Source organism: Silene latifolia, chromosome Y (assembly GCF_048544455.1).
Source record: "Silene latifolia isolate original U9 population chromosome Y, ASM4854445v1, whole genome shotgun sequence".
In the NCBI taxonomy this organism is placed as follows: domain Eukaryota; kingdom Viridiplantae; phylum Streptophyta; class Magnoliopsida; order Caryophyllales; family Caryophyllaceae; genus Silene; species Silene latifolia.
In genome coordinates this window covers 113591124-113608644 of record NC_133538.1, presented here as the reverse complement: position 1 = coordinate 113608644, position 17521 = coordinate 113591124, and the positions used below count along the sequence as shown (strand labels likewise).

Sequence of the window (17521 nt, the reverse complement as noted above, 5' to 3'; positions counted from 1 at the left end):
CTTGTCTCAAGGAACTTTGGTTCCTTGAGGCCGTTGCTTACCTTTACTTCTAGTTTTGCTTTTGCACAGTTAGAAGACAGGTTTTTGAGAGGAAGGCTTGAGTACTCTCAGTTCTGCGAATATGGCTACAATATATGATAATCTTCAGCCAAAGGAACACCATCTTCCAAAGGGGCGCCAGTTACCTACCCCTACTACGGGTAACTTCGAATTTCGTTCCTCTTATATCGATTTAGTGGAGCGAAATCAGTTTGATGGTCTACCAGATGAGGACCCCTTGAAGCATATGGAAATTTTCACAGACTACTCACATTGTTCCATACCTATACCAGTGGGGTGACTCAGGATGAAGTAAAGGGGTTGATGTTCTTATACTCCTTGAAGGATTCGGCGCGAGATTGGTACCGCTACCTTGATAGGGTAGCAGCTGGAGTCACGGATTGGACATCTCTAGCATTAGCCTTCTACAAGAAGTACTTCCCGCTTTCAAAGACTGATGCCTTGAGAAGTTAAATTACAAATTTCCGGCAAGAAGCTGATGAGGGTTTTTGTGAAGCATGGGGACGTTTCAAAGGTTTGGTCCGAGCTGTCCCTCACCATGGCTTCCAGCAGTGGTATCTTTGCAACTTATTCTACAATGCTTTATATGATGATTACAAGGTCATCCTGGACGCAGCTGCGAATGGTAGGTTCCAAAAAAATACCGGTCAGAATAGAGGTTGGAACACTATTGAGGAGATGGCAGTCCATAGAGCTGAGTTTGGGAGGTCACGTGGAAATGCACGAAAGCAAAGTGATGAAATGAGTACCGTTGTGACACTCATTACTTCTATTACTGCCCGTCTTGAGAGGCTCGAGGCCTCTGAAGCTTCCAAGGAAAGAGTTGAAATTCCTGTCCATAATTCAGATGAGACCGCGGAGTTGAGAGAAATGGTTCAAAATCTTTTGATAGAAGTGGCGAATATGAAAGCAGCCGGGATTGAGTCCTCAAAGAATTTTGTGAAGCAGTTGGAGAATATAGAGGCTAAGCAAGTCGCAAATTCTTCAAACAAATGTGAAGGGCCAATTGAAACGATTAATGCCATTAATCTCAGAAGTGGCCTCTCTTATGAAAGTCCCGACAAGCTAAAAGAAGACTCGGGAAATGATGAAGAAGCTAGTTTAAATTCTGGTGCAAAAACGAGCTCAACTGCCAGTACTTCTGGTCGATCGACCAACATTGTCAGTCGATCGACTGGAGCGTCAAATAAAAAAGTTTCTGATCAGAAACTATTTACACCCAGCACAAGAAGTCGATCGACCAACATTGTCAGTCGATCGACTGAATCTCCTGACGAAATTAATTCTGAACAGGAACTGTTCACGCCCAGCCATGTTGGTCGATCGACCGAGACCATTGGTCGATCGACTGGGTCTTCAGTGCAAGACGCAATTCCGTCAACTAATTTGCATGATTCTACACTTATTGATGATTTGACGGAGGTTTTAAACTTACGGAAGCCAAAGGTTACTGATCCTAACCAGTGTTGCAATCCCGTATCCGGAGCGTTTGAAGACTACTAAGCTGGAGCGTAAGTTTGGTAAGTTTCTGGAGATGGTCCAGAATCTCGAGGTAACGGTTCCTTTCACTGATTTAATTACCCAGGTACCCTCTTACGCTAAATTTATGAAAGACATTTTAAATTGTAAGAGAAATTTTCGTGATGATGGTAATGTTGCTTTTGTGGAAGAATGTAATGCTCTTTCGCAAATTAATGTACCACCTAAATTAAAGGACCCGGGTAGTTTTTCAATTCCTTGCACTATAGGTAACCATGAAATTGGAAAGGCCCTTTGTGACTTAGGGGCCAGTGTCAGTGTCATGCCGTATTCTGTTTGCGAAAGGTTAAATATTGGTAGACTTGAGGTGACTGATATTACTGTTAAAAATGGCAAATAGATCGACTCAGAGACCTATAAGAGTTCTAGAGGATGTACCTGTTTGAGTGGGTAAGTTTTTTATTCCTGTCGATTTCGTTGTTTTGGACATTGCAGAGGATAGTCAAATACCTATTATTTTAGGTAGACCGTTTTTACATACAGTTGGGGCTGTAATAGATGTCAAACGCGGAACCATCACCTTAGAGGTAGGGGATGACACCATTGAGTTGATCTTGCTCACAAGGCGGCTGGCCGACGATGATACGTGTTATTCCATTGATATTGTTGATAGGGTCGTTAGTTACAATTGGAGGGAATCCTTAGCCAAGGATCCCTTAGCCGATCTAATCGGTTCAAATGAGTGTGCAGTACTACGGTGGAGAATCTTTGAGGAGCCGGATGCTTTGGTAGCCTCAATGGAGAGCTATGAGCTCACGGAGGAAGAAGATGAGATGCTCTTGAGCCTAGCCAACGAGAACTTGGTAAACACTTCCTATACCATTGAAGCTGATTCTGTCTATGCTGTAGAGGTAAAAGTGCCAGAGCGTAAGCCACTTACTCCTAATCTTAAGTATGTTTTTCTAGATGATACGGAGCAGTACCCACTATTGTTAGCTCTAAGCTTAATGATGACGGTATATGCTTTGATGTGTGTGCTTAAGAAAAACGGGAAGGCTTTAGGTTACTCTTTGGATGATATTAAGGGCATCGGCTACGATGTTTGTATGCACAGGATAGAGTTGGAGGACGGCCACAAGCCTTACGGGCATGGGGTCAATGCAAGTTGAACCCGAAGATGCGAGAAGTTGTTATGGGTGAGGTGATGAAACTACTCAATGCGGGTATTATTTATACGGTTGGCAACTCCAAGTGGGTTAGCCCTTGATTTAGGTAGTTCGAAGAAAGGAGGGACTACCGTGGTTAAAAATGAGAAAAATGAATTAATACCAACTCGAGTAGTGACAGGGTGGCGGATGTGCATTGATTATAGACAGTTAAATGCCGCCACTAAGAAAGACCATTTCCCTCTCCCTTTTGTTGACCAAATGACTGAAAGACTGGCCTCTAACAAATTTTTCTGTTTTCTAGACGGATATTCAGGGTTCTTTCAGATCCCTATTCATCCAGATGATCGAGTAATACCACTTTTACCTGTCCACAAGGTGTTTTTGCGTGCACGTAGTAGAATGCCTTTCGGATTGTGTAACGCCCGCTACCTTTTAGAGGTGCATGATGGGGATTTTTACGATTATATAGAGAACATTATGGAGGTATTCATGGATGATTTCTCGGTTTATGGTAGTGACTTTGATCGTTGTTTAGCTAACCTTGATAAAGTCATGCAGCGTTGTATTGATGTTAATCTTGTTTTAAATCGGGAAAAATGTCGGTTTATGGTCAATGAGGGAGTTGTGTTGGGGCATCTGATTTCTGATAAGGGTATACATGTTGACAAAGCAAAAGTGCAGGTGATTGAGCAATTGCCTCCTCCCGTGAATGTTAAAGGAGTGAGGAGTTTCCTTGGTCACGCCGGTTTCTATCGGCGTTTCATTAAGGACTTTTCAAAAATTATTACACCACTTACACAGTTGCTCCTTAAGGATGGTGTCTTTGAGTTTACTGATGAGTGCCTTTTAGCTTTTAACAGGTTGAAGGAGGCTCTAGTTTCTGCACCAATCATTCAGCCGCCTGATTGGGATCTCCCATTTGAGATCATGTGTGATGCCAGCGATTATGCAATTGGTGCAGTTTTGGGACAGCGAAAGAATAAAGCTTTGAATGCCATATACTATGCGAGCCGAACTCTGGATGAGGCTCAAGTCAACTATTTTACCACTGAGAAAGAGTTTCTAGCTGTAGTTTTTGCCTTAGACAAATTTCGGTCTTATTTGTTAGGTTCTAAGGTTACTGTTTATACTGACCATGCAGCATTGAAGACTCTCTTTCTTAAGAAAGATGCGAAGCCGAGGCTTTTGAGGTGGATACTCCTTTTGCAGGAGTTTGATTTGGAGATCAAAGACAAGAAAGGGGCAGAGAATGTGGTGGCTGACCATTTATCTCGCCTGCAGCTGACAGAAAGGAAGGATTCGTTGCCTATTAATGATTCCTTTCCTGATGAGAGTCTGTTAGCTATTACTACTTCAGGGTCTTATCCACCTCCGTGGTTTGCTGGTTTTGCTAACTTTCCTGTGACAGGTAGGATACCACCCGAGCTTTCATGGCAGCAGAAGAAGCGGTTCGTTTATGATGCTAGACAATACTTTTGGGATGATCCTTATGTTTTCAAGGAATGCGCAGACGGTCTCATCCGGAGATGCGTGCCTCAATGGGAGGTGAAGGATATCCTAGAAGCTTGCCACTCTTCTGCTTATGGTGGTCACCATGGTCCATCCCGGACTGTGGCTAAGGTACTCCAATCTGATTTTTATTGGCCAACTTTGCATGCAGATAGTCGCAATTTTGTTGCTGAGTGCGATGCTTGTCAAAGATCGAGGAATATTTCCAAGAGACATGAGATGCCACAGGTAGGCATTCTTGAGGCTGAGATTTTCGATGTCTGGGGCATTGATTATTAAGGACCCTTTCCGAGCAGTCAAGGTAATGAATATATCCTCGTAGCTGTAGATTATGCGTCCAAATGGGTGGAAGCTATTGCTACTCCCCATTGCGATGCAAAGGCCGTGATTAAACTGTTTAAAAAGATTATTTTCCCTCGTTTTGGTGTCCCTCGAGTTGTCATTAGCGATGGTGGAATGCATTTTAAAGAGAAACAACTTAGTGCTTTATTGACTAAATTCGGTGTCCAACATCGTAGAGGTTTGGGGTATCATCCCCAAACTAGTGGTCAGGTTGAGGTTTCTAACAGAGAATTGAAAGAAGTCTTAGCTAAAGTTGTTTCTAAATCACGGAAAGATTGGAGTCTGAAGTTAGATGATGTCTTATGGGCTTATAGGACCGCGTTTAAAACGCCAATCGAGATGTCACCATACCGATTGATTTATGGTAAGACATGTCATTTACCTGTTGAGTTAGAGCGTAAGTCTTGGTGGGCTATTTGTGATTTAAATTTGGATCCTAACCTCTCTCGCGAGAAACGTATGACACAGCTGAATGAGCTAGAGGAATTTAGGCTGCTAGCCTATGACAATGCCAGGATTTACAAAGAGAAAACGAAGCGCTGGCACGACAAGAGAATCATCAAGCGCGAATTCCATATTGGCGATAAGGTACTTCTTTTTAACGCTCGTATCCGTTTATTTCTTGGTAAGCTGAAATCCAGGTGGACCGGCCCCTATACGGTCACAGCAGTCACAAAGTTCGGATCAGTTGAATTGGAGACCTCTGCTGGAGAAAGGTTCAAAGTTAATGACCAATATGTGAAGCATTATCACGGATCAGACGAGTTTGTTGGGAAAGTCGAGGTATTGTACTTCGACCCGCTATCGGATGATGCAAATTGAGGTAAAAAGGTCGTGCGGGACCTCTTAAACCAGCGCTAACCGGGAGGCAACCCGGGTTGTAATTTTTTGTAATTAGGAATTTTATTTTGTTATTTCATTTAATTTGCATTTTAAGTTTAATTTATTTCTTTTTATTTAGCACTTTCTTGGTTTGAAAAAAAATGTACGCCTTTGATAATTTTTGCAGGAATATATTTTATGCAAAGTGCGTAAAGTTAGAGGAAAAGGCAAAACAATTTAAGTTGGCAAACAATTTTTAACGTAATTAAGACAAATTGCCAGTGCAAGCAGTCGATCGACCGTGTTACTCAGTCGATCGACTGAAGAGAAGAGTCCAGAAGCTGTTTAAGGGGAAGCCTGGTCGATCGACCGGGACAGGTGGTCGATCGACCACAGTGCGGGTTCAGAACCCGTAATAATAAGGGAAGTTCTATTATATTTTCATTCATTCTTTCATTTTACACTTAATCAAAAAATTAGAGAATAGAAACCCTTGTTCTTCTTCCCTTTGCGATTCCCTCCTACAAATCCCCCTTAATCTCGATTTTTCTTGCTTAATCCTTCAAGTTCTCGTCAAAGGTATGTCCTTAATCTGGTTTCCATCCTTCTTATTCGATTTTTATGCAAGTTTCATGCACAAATTAAGAGCATTATGCCTTTGAGACGGAAAAATCGATTTGGGATAATCGATTTTGGGGATTGATTTCTTGCCATTTTTGTGCTTTAATTACTTGTTCTACCCTTTCCCCCTTGATTTTCGAAACTAATTAGCGACTAGGAGGTGTTTAAAGCCGTTTCCCCCAAAAATGTCGAAACCCTAATTTGATTTTCAGTTCTGATTTTGTTCGGGTTTTCTTAAATTGTCACTGTTAGGGGATGCTTGTTGCTAATTTGATTGTTTGCAGGTAGCACAATGTCAAAAGGAAAGGAGCACATGTTTGAAGGGCAGTCGAGTCAAGGAGCTACCAAGCGGCCACGAGGACCGCCACTGATGATTGAGGCTACCACGGATAGTCTACCTGACTATCCGCAGGTTATCTTTGCTAATTCTACTCAGCGTGCTAAGTTTGCTCTTTTTGTTTCGAGAATGAAAGTTACAGCTACCCGATTCCTTCACAAACCTACTTTGGAGGAATTAGTTTGTTATGAGTCGGTTGTATCCCTGCTAAACGGGACAGGTATGACGGGTCTTGTGGACATGGCTGAGTTCACATAGTACATTTAGACCCTCGAGTTCTTTTCGTCTTATGCTTTTAACTCAGCTTCTTTTGAGGAAAATAAGACTAGTGCTTGCATCTCTTTTCGGCTATTCAATGTCAATTACTCCTTGACATTAGCCGATTTTGCTGGATTTTTGGGTCTTTATTTCGAGGGCAGAACCTCGGATACCTCTGATGTTCACCGAGTCATGTGGTCTTGCATTAGTGACTTCTACGGGCCTAAAAGGACGGGCACTTCCGTCCACTTGCCCCCTCTTCGTTATTTTCTACGGCTAATGGGTAATACCATTTTCGGCCGTAAAGAGTCAAATAATGTGAATAACATCGAACTGTCTATCTTGGCGGGCTATCTGAACATTGAAAGTCGGATGGCCCGTATCTATAACATCGCTTATTTGACTGCCGCTCACTTTTAGACTGTTAGTGAGGGCACTTTGACCACTATTGGTTGTGGCGGGTTGGTGACACGTATCGCCAACCGGCTAGTTCTAATTTTCCCTCGAGAGGAGGCCCCTATTGACCCTGACCTACGTTTCATGGACCTTGCATACGCGAGGGCTGTCCATTGGGTCGATAGACAGAGACGGTGGAAGATCGATTCTTTCATCTGTGACCTCATCCCTGTCCTTGGCTATCCTCCTGTTCTGCCCCTCACCACTGTTTCGGGGGCAGTCCGCCCGCCCTTGCCTAGCTACAGACTCCCTATCAGGGCGGGCACCACTACTGCTAGCACCTCGAGGAGAGCTCGAGCCTCCTCTTCACAGGCACCCTCTACCTCCACTACTACTCCCACTGGCTACCCGGCCACTTTCCGACCAACTACACCTTTCGTTGTCCCTCCGGTCATGGACCAAAGGGCAATGTCACGTGTGCTGGGTGATTTGTGCAGGAGCTTTGACCAGCACAGGCTAGACACGGCTCTAGCCCTGTACCCAGTCTACGAGGAGTTAGCCCGGACGGGGATGCTCCCACAGGGTGCTTGGACTCACCCTTCCTACTTTGTTCCCCCTGTGCGCGGTTACCCTCAGCCTGCCAGGAGACCCCCTCCTACTACTACTGCTGGTGCCTCCACTTCCAGGAGAGCCACTGCCGCTGCTACTGAGGCGGACGAAGAGAGCGACTCGGGGTCCGGAGAGTCTAGTGGTGAAGAGTACGACGGTGGTGATTAGATGCTTGTGACCTCCCCGTTTTTGGTTGGTTTGGGGAGGTCGTCTTTTGTGAGTTTCCGAACCTTCTTTATTAGCTTCCCTTTCTTTTGTTGTTGCTTTTATTCTCCCCTATTTTTGCTGGTGATTTGCTGCTGAGCACAATGAGGACATTGCGCGTTTTGGTTTGGGGAGGGTATTTGCATATGTCTTTTGCATCTGCATTTGTTTTTATTGCATTTCAGTCACACGTTTACTGCATTTTAGCTAGCATTTGTGTTATTTCAAAAAAAAAAACAAAGAAAAAATTGAAAAAAATTCATAAAAAATCAAAAATATCACGTTTACTTTTGCATATAGTTGAGTCGGATTGGAGTTTATTAATGATGAAATTGCACTATTAGTCAAATATGCCATTCCTTGCCTTTTCACAGCTGCTTAGCGAGAATTAAAAGTGATTTCTCAAATTTTGTTATGGAATTCATTTCGGGTAATTAGACTTGACTCATTACTTTTGGCAAACTACTTATACTTTCTGAGACATAGAGCCTATAACTGGTGACATTCATGACCGGTTAATTTAGGATTGAGAGTATTACTCCCTTCATTTCATGTTTTGCACGTGTATGAGTCTTGATTGCTTATTGCCTATACGCATCGGTTTGTGGTCGGTATTGCATGTTTCGAGAACTATTGCATCTTCCCCTTTCTCATTTTACCCCATTAACTCCACTATAAGCCATATCTGCCAGTTGCCCTTAACTACATCCCATACTTAGCCTACCATTGTGCCAAGCTAGGAAGTAGTAGAGGAATTTGTCGAATTGTAGCAGATTTGGTTCGTTTTGTAATGATGGAGTGGGTATTGATGAGAAGTGAAGGAGTTGTGTCATCTTGAGAAGAGAAAGAAAGAAATTTATAAGAAATGAAAAAAAAAAAGAGGATGTTTACCTGGCAGAGAGCACTGGATTGCACAGGGTGGTCGATCGACTGCCATCACTGGTCGATCGACCACCAGCCCAGAAGTTGAAAAAAAAAAGAATGAAAAGAAAGAAAAAAAAGGAAAGAATAATAAGAAATTTGGAAAAAATAATAATTTGGTTGAATTGAGAATACACCTTATGTGCTTATTTCATGATATGGAGGTGTTTGTTTTGAGATATTGTGTTGCCTAGTCTTTTAAAGGCATGGTTTATTTTTCAAGTTGGAGGAACGGGATGCGGTTTTTGATGGTTTGTTAGGTACTAGCTTGGCTTCTTACCTTCACATTTCCAAACTTGTTTTGCCCTTCTTTCCCACTTAGCCTCACATATCCAAATCTTGCAATAGTTCGGCATGTAATAGTCCTTGATGGTGGTTATGCGTGTGTACGGTAGCTAGAATCATTATTCATACTAGTCAAGCATACATGTTTTGTCGATCGCAGTCTAGGTGAGAGTCTATAATTTTCTTCCCTCTCTTCTACATTTATTCTTACCATTTGCTTTGTTGAGGGAAGAGTGGCCCGGGAGAGTCCGAATGTATGAGTCTTGCAAGGTCGAATGCCCGATTTAATTCCATGATATGCATAAATTTGTTCACTTGATTTGAGCTTTGCGGTAGTTGACTATGTGCATTAAACGGTTTGGCATTGACTTGTAGCTAGCTCTGATATATATACTCCTTTCCATTTAGTTTTTTATACGGGTCATAGTGCTTGCTTGGGGACAAGCAAGGTTTGGTTTGGGGAGATTTGATACGTGCATATTCTATACACTTTATTTGCGGTTTTGGCACGTATTTCCATGCATATTTGTTAGCTTTAAGCTATTATTTCTCCCGAAACGGTTTACTTTGCATTTTCTATGATTTATTGTAGGAATGAGTGGAAGTAAGCTAAATCAAGCCTAAATCGTCCTCCGGAGGCAACCTCAGGGAACCTTGGAAGAAGGGAGTTCGGATTTACTCACCTTGGGATGCGTGCATTGGAGTAAGGAGCTGATGGGAGGAGGGAAAGAATCCACTACGCAGCTCAGCCCAGTCGATCGACCATGCTGCACAGTCGATCGACCAATGAAGTACAGCAGACGCTACTGTTCTGAAGTGACCAGTCGATCGACCAGTCTGCGAGCTGATATTGATTTTTCGTTTAAGACTTTTAAAAGCCCAACTTGTAATTAACTTTTTGGCATCTTTTATCAGTAGAACACATCAATTATTAGGTTATGCCTTCATAACTCAAGAAATGAGTTTTTAGATCTAGCTTTGGAAACGGAAAACCTCGAATTCGATTACTTTGTTCATCATTCTAATTAGTAAGTTTTTATGCAATTTCTTTCTTCCTTAATTTCTTATTATTTCGATTCTTGTTTTTACCAATTTAATTCCAGCAATTAAGTTCTTACCTTTTGTCTTTAGTTCAATTTAATCATGTTAAATTTATTCTTTGCTATCAATTTTTCAATTGTTATAGTTTTAAATATGCTTAGCTAATTTTATTGATTGGGAACGAGGTGAGCCATGGCGTAAATTGGGATTATTTGCTTAGCATGAATTCTTCTACATCGATCTTGTTGTCTTTTGATAAATCTTTTTACTAGATTGAAAGATTAGTAATTTAAATTATCATTAGATTGGAATTTCCTTTGAGCGAAAGCTTTGAGAAATTATTGGGAATTAGTAGACCGTAAGGTTAATTTGAGCATAGATCGAAAGGCTTGTTCTTATTTCCTGAGACCGTTTTATAGGACCTCTGCTACGTTATTGACCTGACCTTAGCCATGGTGAACCGAAGTTCCAGATCTTCTTTTTATCTTGTTGAGAAATTTCATTTCCAATAATTAGTCATTATAATCAACCAATTTCAAACCCCCCATTTAATTGTTACTTTTATAGACTGAAAATAGCAAACAAAATTAATCTTGTCTCTCTGTGCTTCGACCCTTACTATCACTAGCTATAGTTTTAGTTTGGAATTATAAATTTAATTTTGATACAAAACGACGGTATCACATAATATGGACCACCCATAAGCTGTTGTGTGCTTGTAAGTTACATGCAGCGGTCGCAGAAGGTAGAAAAATTCATCCAAGTGATATACATGGTTTCTGGTCAAGATTAGCTTACACGGAATCCAGTCATCGACGTTCTAGCCATAATGATGTCATGGAGGAACTTTTCAATAAAGTTCAAAACTCTCACCTTTTTGTCCAATAAGATGTTATTGAGACACTATTCAGTAAGCTGTATCTAGAGGACGAGGTTGTTGAAGAACCTGAAAAAGCAGAAACATGCCGTGGTCGTCCGAGGAAGTCAAATACCCGTAATAAATCTGGCGCCGAACATGATAGACGTAATCACCCGAGTACGACAACAACTACCCATGGAGGTATGTCATGTTTGATTGTTATGTTTAATAATTGTTTATAATTTATTAATTGTTTTAATTGTTTAAATGTTTAAAAAATAAAATTGTTTTTAAATGTAGGCCGAGATGCGAAACCTACTTTTGGGAGAGCTAAAACACAATGTATATGCCAAAGTTTACTATGGTAAGGGAAATGATGCTTGTATACGGATCAAATGGGCTCAACAAAAAAGGATGTCTAAAACAAAATTGGAAGGAAGGTTTGGATTTATTTGGTTTTGCTACGTTGTTCAACTGGACCATATGTTGCGTGACTATGTCATATCTACTAGATGTCATATCTAAAACAAAACTGTGCCATGCCTGCGATACATGGTCGGTGGTCGTCACTTCGCGATGATGACATTGCTCATTATGTATACATTTATACTGAGAGACTCACTCTTTGGATATCTTATGTTTATTCGGGTCTGTTGCACAATCCTTATGGTAAGGGAAACGAATCTGAAGTAATATATATGTAATTAAAGAAGAATCGTATCATCTAATTAATTTTGTTTTTCACTCACTGTTTTTTTATACGTTATTTTATTGTCGAAAATATGATGTCTAACATGAAATGTTCAACAAAAAAATAAAATACCATAAAAAGTCTAACATAAAATGTTCAACAGAAAAAACAAATGTTCAACAGAAAAAACAAACAACAAGTCCAATGAAACAAATCACTAATAAATACTATAACTACTCATCACCGTCTCCCGATCCTCCGTCGTCAGCCTCTCGGCTTCTTCTGTCATTCCCTCTGCCCCTACCCGTGGCAGGACTTCTGCCACTCCCCCTACTCCCCTCAGCAACAGGGGGTCTACCAGTATATGTGCGCATCTGGGGATGGACAGTTCTCATAAACTGCCTAAATTCGCCGGTAAGTGCAGGGTATTCGACATCGTCGAACTGTGAGAACCTCTGAATAAGTGACTGTCCCACCTAAAAAAAACAGGGAAAAAACACCTAGACATATTATTAAAATATAAAGCGGGCATTAACACTTAGACGTATTATTAAAATATGGAAAAATATAGTTAACGGTAGTCGTACCGTAGTCGGAAAGTAGGACCTAGAAGCGAGCATTAGATCATCATCGCGAGGAACGTTCATTACATAAGGATGCGAGTGTGAAACAAACCACTCCATATACCCTTTCGCATAAGCATGAGGTGGGTGAGCGGGTAAAGTCAAGCTGTCGAGATGTGCCTTGTGCATTGAACAATGAGTCCAAGTGTGACACCCCGCGATAAAGCGGAAAATATAACTAATAAATTAAAGCGAAAATTTATGAGATTTTAAAAACTTTTTATTACTAGTTAAAGATTAACACGCGGGTGCCAAAAATGAAATGAAACAAAAACAACAATAGGCAAACTTAGGTTATTACAACCCAAGTCTAGAAAGCGGGGAAAAGATATCCCACGAATAAACAAATGAGGGGTCTCTAAACTAGCAAACTAAGGTCCAAGGATTTAGTTCTCGCTATCCCACACGTCTTCCCCACATAAGCATCTTCACAACCTGTCATTCATGTAAACATGAACGCCACAGTCAGTGGGGAGTAACTCAACGTTCTCCAGCCACAAAATGTCGAAACACAGATAAACAAGAACATATTAGAACATCAGGAATATAACCATTTGATGCAAGCACTCAGCCATGAGACTAACATTAAAAACATGCGTAGTCAATCATAGATAAGGCATATGATACATCCAACTTTGAAAACCAAACAACATACAATATATGAAATGGGACTACTAACATCACATAATAAGCAAAGCATCCGGCTCAGAGGCTACCTTTAAAGCATGTCCGAGACACAAGTCCTTAAGTACCTTGGCTCAGCGGTTACCTTTAAAACATGTCCAAGGCACGACCTCTAAAGTATCTGGCTCAGCGGTTACCTTTACATGTCCAAATACTACAAACAAGTGCCCGACTCAGAGGTTACCTTTAAAGCATGTCCGAGGCACAACACATAAAGTATCTGGCTCAGCGGTTACCTTTAAAACATGTCCAAATACTACAAACAAGTACCCGACTCAGAGGTTACCTTTAAAACATGTCCGAGGTACAACAAACAAGTATCTGGCTCAGCGGTTACCTTTAAAACATGGCCAAATACAACAAACAAGTACCCGACTCAGAGGTTACCTTTAAAACATGTCCGAGGCACAACAAACAAGTATCTGGCTCAGCGGTTACCTTTAAAACATGGCCAAATACAACAAACAAGTGCCCGACTCAGAGGTTACCTTTAAAACATATCCGAGGCACAACAAACAAATATCTGACTCAGCAGTTACCTTTAAAACATGGCCAAATACAACAAACAAGTGCCCGACTCAGAGGTTACCTTTAAAACATGTCCGGGGCACAACAAACAAGTATCTGGCTCAACGGTTACCTTTAAAACATGGCCAAATACAACAAACAAGTACAACAAACAAGCACATAGAACGAGATTATTAATGTCACATTCATACTTATGGCTTGCATCTCACCATAAATACGGATGGAACATCAATCCCGACGACCTTATCGCAACTAGAGGGCCTATGGCTCACCTCTAGTATCCGATAGGACCGAGACTCAAGGACGGGATGATTAATGTCACATTCATACTTATGGCCTGCATCACCATACGTACGGATGAGAACATCACTCCCGACGAATCATATCGCAACTAGAGGGCCTCTGGCTCAACCCTAGTAACCGATAGGATCAAGACTCAGAGACGGGATTATTAATGTCACATTCATACTTATGGCCTGCATCACCATAAGTACGGATGAGAACATCAATCCCGACGATCATATCGTAATTAAAGGGCCTATGGCTCACCCCTAGTATCCGATAGGACCGAGACTCCCACAACCGAACAATAGTAGACATTATCTAGAATACGACTTACTACAAGTAACTACTTATAATAAATATCTCATACTTGTATTATATTAATAAATATTCCATTTCATAATTTAACATGCTGGTTAAATAAAATATAACAAGTGATAATGAATAATTTACGTTATATGAAATTATGGAATAAACTGTGACCGACTCAAGTGACTCATTTACGAGCCCAAGACATAAACTATACGTGGCCCATTAAATGAGACATACTAAATCTAACACCCTAATCATGTGAAGTCCAACCTATGATTTATGTGAGTCCAATAAGTGGCATACAACAAGCCCAAACACTTAATCATGTACAACCCAAAAGTTTAGTCATATGAAGTCCACCAATTTACTTATATAAAACCCAACAATCAAAATATAATGAATCCATTTGGTGCAACAAAGAGAGCCCAAAACTAAGGAGTAGTGAGCCCAACATGTATGAATATGTAAAAGAACGATGTTAACGAATTTCGTTATATAAGGCATGAGACGGAACTTAATTATTCGAATAAACTAAACTTGCGCCCAAAATAATTCACGAAACGATTCAACATGTCATTTCATATACAAATGAAATAATTAAATAATGAATTTCACGGTTATAATTCATGTGAGAAAATTTATAAATGAACGATATTTAATTGTTTCAAATAATCCGAACTTTGCGCCAAGAGCACCTATAACCACGGCTCAAAGGACCGTTTGGGCAGCCCCAAACGACCACCATTACAACCCGAACATTGATTTTGGGTCCTCTTAAACCCGACTCAAACACTCATTTTGGAACCAAAATTAAGACGAAAAATTTTAAGCATGAGTAAGATGTAAACATTACGATACACACAGGAGAATAACCCATTTTATACGAATGGGTAACCATGTAAACTCGAGTTTAGCAATTTCCTTCAACAACCGTTATAAGACGGATTCACATTTCATTTACGACACTAATTCTCCCTTTAACAAATGCGACCAACAATTCTATCTAAAGCTGGAGGAAGGGGAAGGGTACACAGGAAAAGCAAACACAAAACAGAGAAGTGGGAATGCTAAAATCCCAACTTCTGTCACTACTTGATGGGAACAAGACATATCATTGTTAGCCTATTAAATACAATGGAATTCAGCATGCTTTATGCTTTTACAAAAACCACAATACGAAAAATACTCAAGGAGTTTAAGGAAGACAATCCAAGTCCGAAAACAGTCCCGAAGACCAAATAAACAGTTCCAAACCAGTCCACGTTAAGAGCTCATTGAGACGGAAATTAGCATACAAATGGGGAAAAGCATAAAGAATCAAACTATCAAACAAGGGTATATGAGACGACAAGCAAGACGGAAATTCGACATTTGTCGACTAACCTATCACTGTTACCTTTAACCTCACGAATTTCAGAGCAAAAACGTCCCTAAGTATGAGCTGCTCTCGGGTCTTTGACTAAAAGAAGAAAAACGAGTTGTGTGAGTCAAGGAGCCGAGTTGTCATAAGACGACCCATTCGAAAACTAAGTCAAAACAGAAACTTTCATACCTTAAAAGAATGAGGAAGGGACGAGGAAGCTAATGGTACAAAAATAATGGAGTTTGGTTGAGAAATGGAGGAGGGATCTTGGTTTGAAAGGGACGAAAATGGTGATGGTACGGCTCTGTTTGTTCGCTGCTGTTGTTGTTTTGTTTTCTCGCAAGAAAGGCGAAGAGGAAAAGGGGAGTGCAGGGTGTGGGGTTGGGGACACAGTAAAGTAACAACAACAATAATATAGTAATACTAATAGTACATGTAGTATATATAATATAATATAATGATAATAATAATAATGATATATAATAATAATAATAGATAAATTATAATAATGTATATAAAGGAGGTATTTAAAGGTAGGGTGTAAGAGAGTAGGTGAGTGTGTTGTCGATTTAGGATAGGTCGGGAAAAGATTAGTCTCACAAGTGGAAATGTGACGATCTATAGCTAGACGGAAATTAAGACGGAAACTATTATTATTACTGTCACTATTACTGTCCGACCAAAAATATGTATACATAAATTCTTATATAAATTATGCCTCAAAATATAATTTAATAATACGTATTTTTATATAAATGAACTTTTATATATTACTTTTATAAAAAAACGTGTTTGACATAAAATTAATTAAATTGAATAATTCAAAAATGTATAATAAAGTGATAAAACGGTTTAATAAATTTTAAATGTCAAAATGGGGAATTCACGGGTGTTACACAAAGTGTAGTACAAATACGAACCATCAAATAGCACATTATAGGCTTTCGACATAACTGGACGCTAGGCCTTATCAGGTCTTGCCATGGGGGTCGGAATGATCTGCATGTAGCCAAATTGTCGAAGGCAACGATCTGGCTGATATGGCTCAACAATGTCAATAAATCTCAACAACCCATGGATAAGACTGCGAGGATGCTCGATCTCAGGAGGGTTAGGGTACAGTCTCCAAGCTACCGACTCAATCGACATCATATGAAGCTGCTCTCGGTAGGAGACAAGAGCTCTCCGCGACTCTGCCTTAGGTATCCCACTAGTAGACCAAATCGTCGCCCTAGGAGCCCCGGGTGTGCTCGCCAACATAGCCATCGGCCTAAACGGGGGGAAGTACTCAAAGATCCAAGTCTTCAACAAGGTCAAACAACCGCACAAACCCTTACAATCAGCCCTCGTCGCAATACCCAATTGCCTGTATAAATAAGCCAAAGCTCCGGCACCCAAAGCGTACCCACTAATACTACCAACATTCCTCAGCATCGGGAATGTGTTTTCCCGGACCCTATCACTCGATTTATCAACAAACAACGTCGAACTCAGCAACATCATCAAGTAGCCCTGAGCCTCGGACCTCACTCTGCGCCTATCCCCCTGCACCAACTCCTTCAATGCTTTGTTTAAGATCAAATTACCCTTATAGATCTTTGCATCCTTCTCCGGTCTCCACTGTGCTCCCAACTCCGCCTCCGTCATACCCAACAACTCCAACACGCCAAGCATAGGATGAGCCATATCAGCCTCAGGAATACTACAAGGATCTCCGTCAATCTGAATCCCAAGAATCTCCTCAACATCATGAAGCAATATTGTCATCTCACCCCCAAGGCATGTGAAAAGTGTTGGTGTCAGGGGCTGCCACCTCTCAACAAAAGCACATATCAAAGGCATGTTCAACTGTTTATGCATGATTTCGGGCAAGTGACTAAGTTCTGAATCCTCAACTATCCGTCGGAACGATTCCGACAAATTCCACTTACGAAGCTCGGCTAATGACCGCTCTCTAGTATACTTAGTCAGCAAGTTATGATCCGCCTCAGGCTCACTCCAAAAAACATGAGCTACACGTCCGGCAAAACTCGGAATCACATCCGGTACTAAAGGACCTTCCGGTGCTGGACCTGTCAAAATCCAACTAGTATCTTTCCCCCTTGCCATTACTTTCCTCCGCGGCT

The 17521-nt window shown here is 40.9% G+C and overlaps 1 non-coding gene across 1 annotated transcript; it reads right to left on the bottom strand.

Moving 5' to 3' along the window:
* Window positions 1–496: 496 nt before the first annotated feature.
* Window positions 497–605, bottom strand: LOC141634905 (small nucleolar RNA R71). The gene has a single exon (XR_012539621.1). It is a non-coding gene; the product is annotated as a small nucleolar RNA R71 (small nucleolar RNA).
* Window positions 606–17521: the final 16916 nt, after the last annotated feature.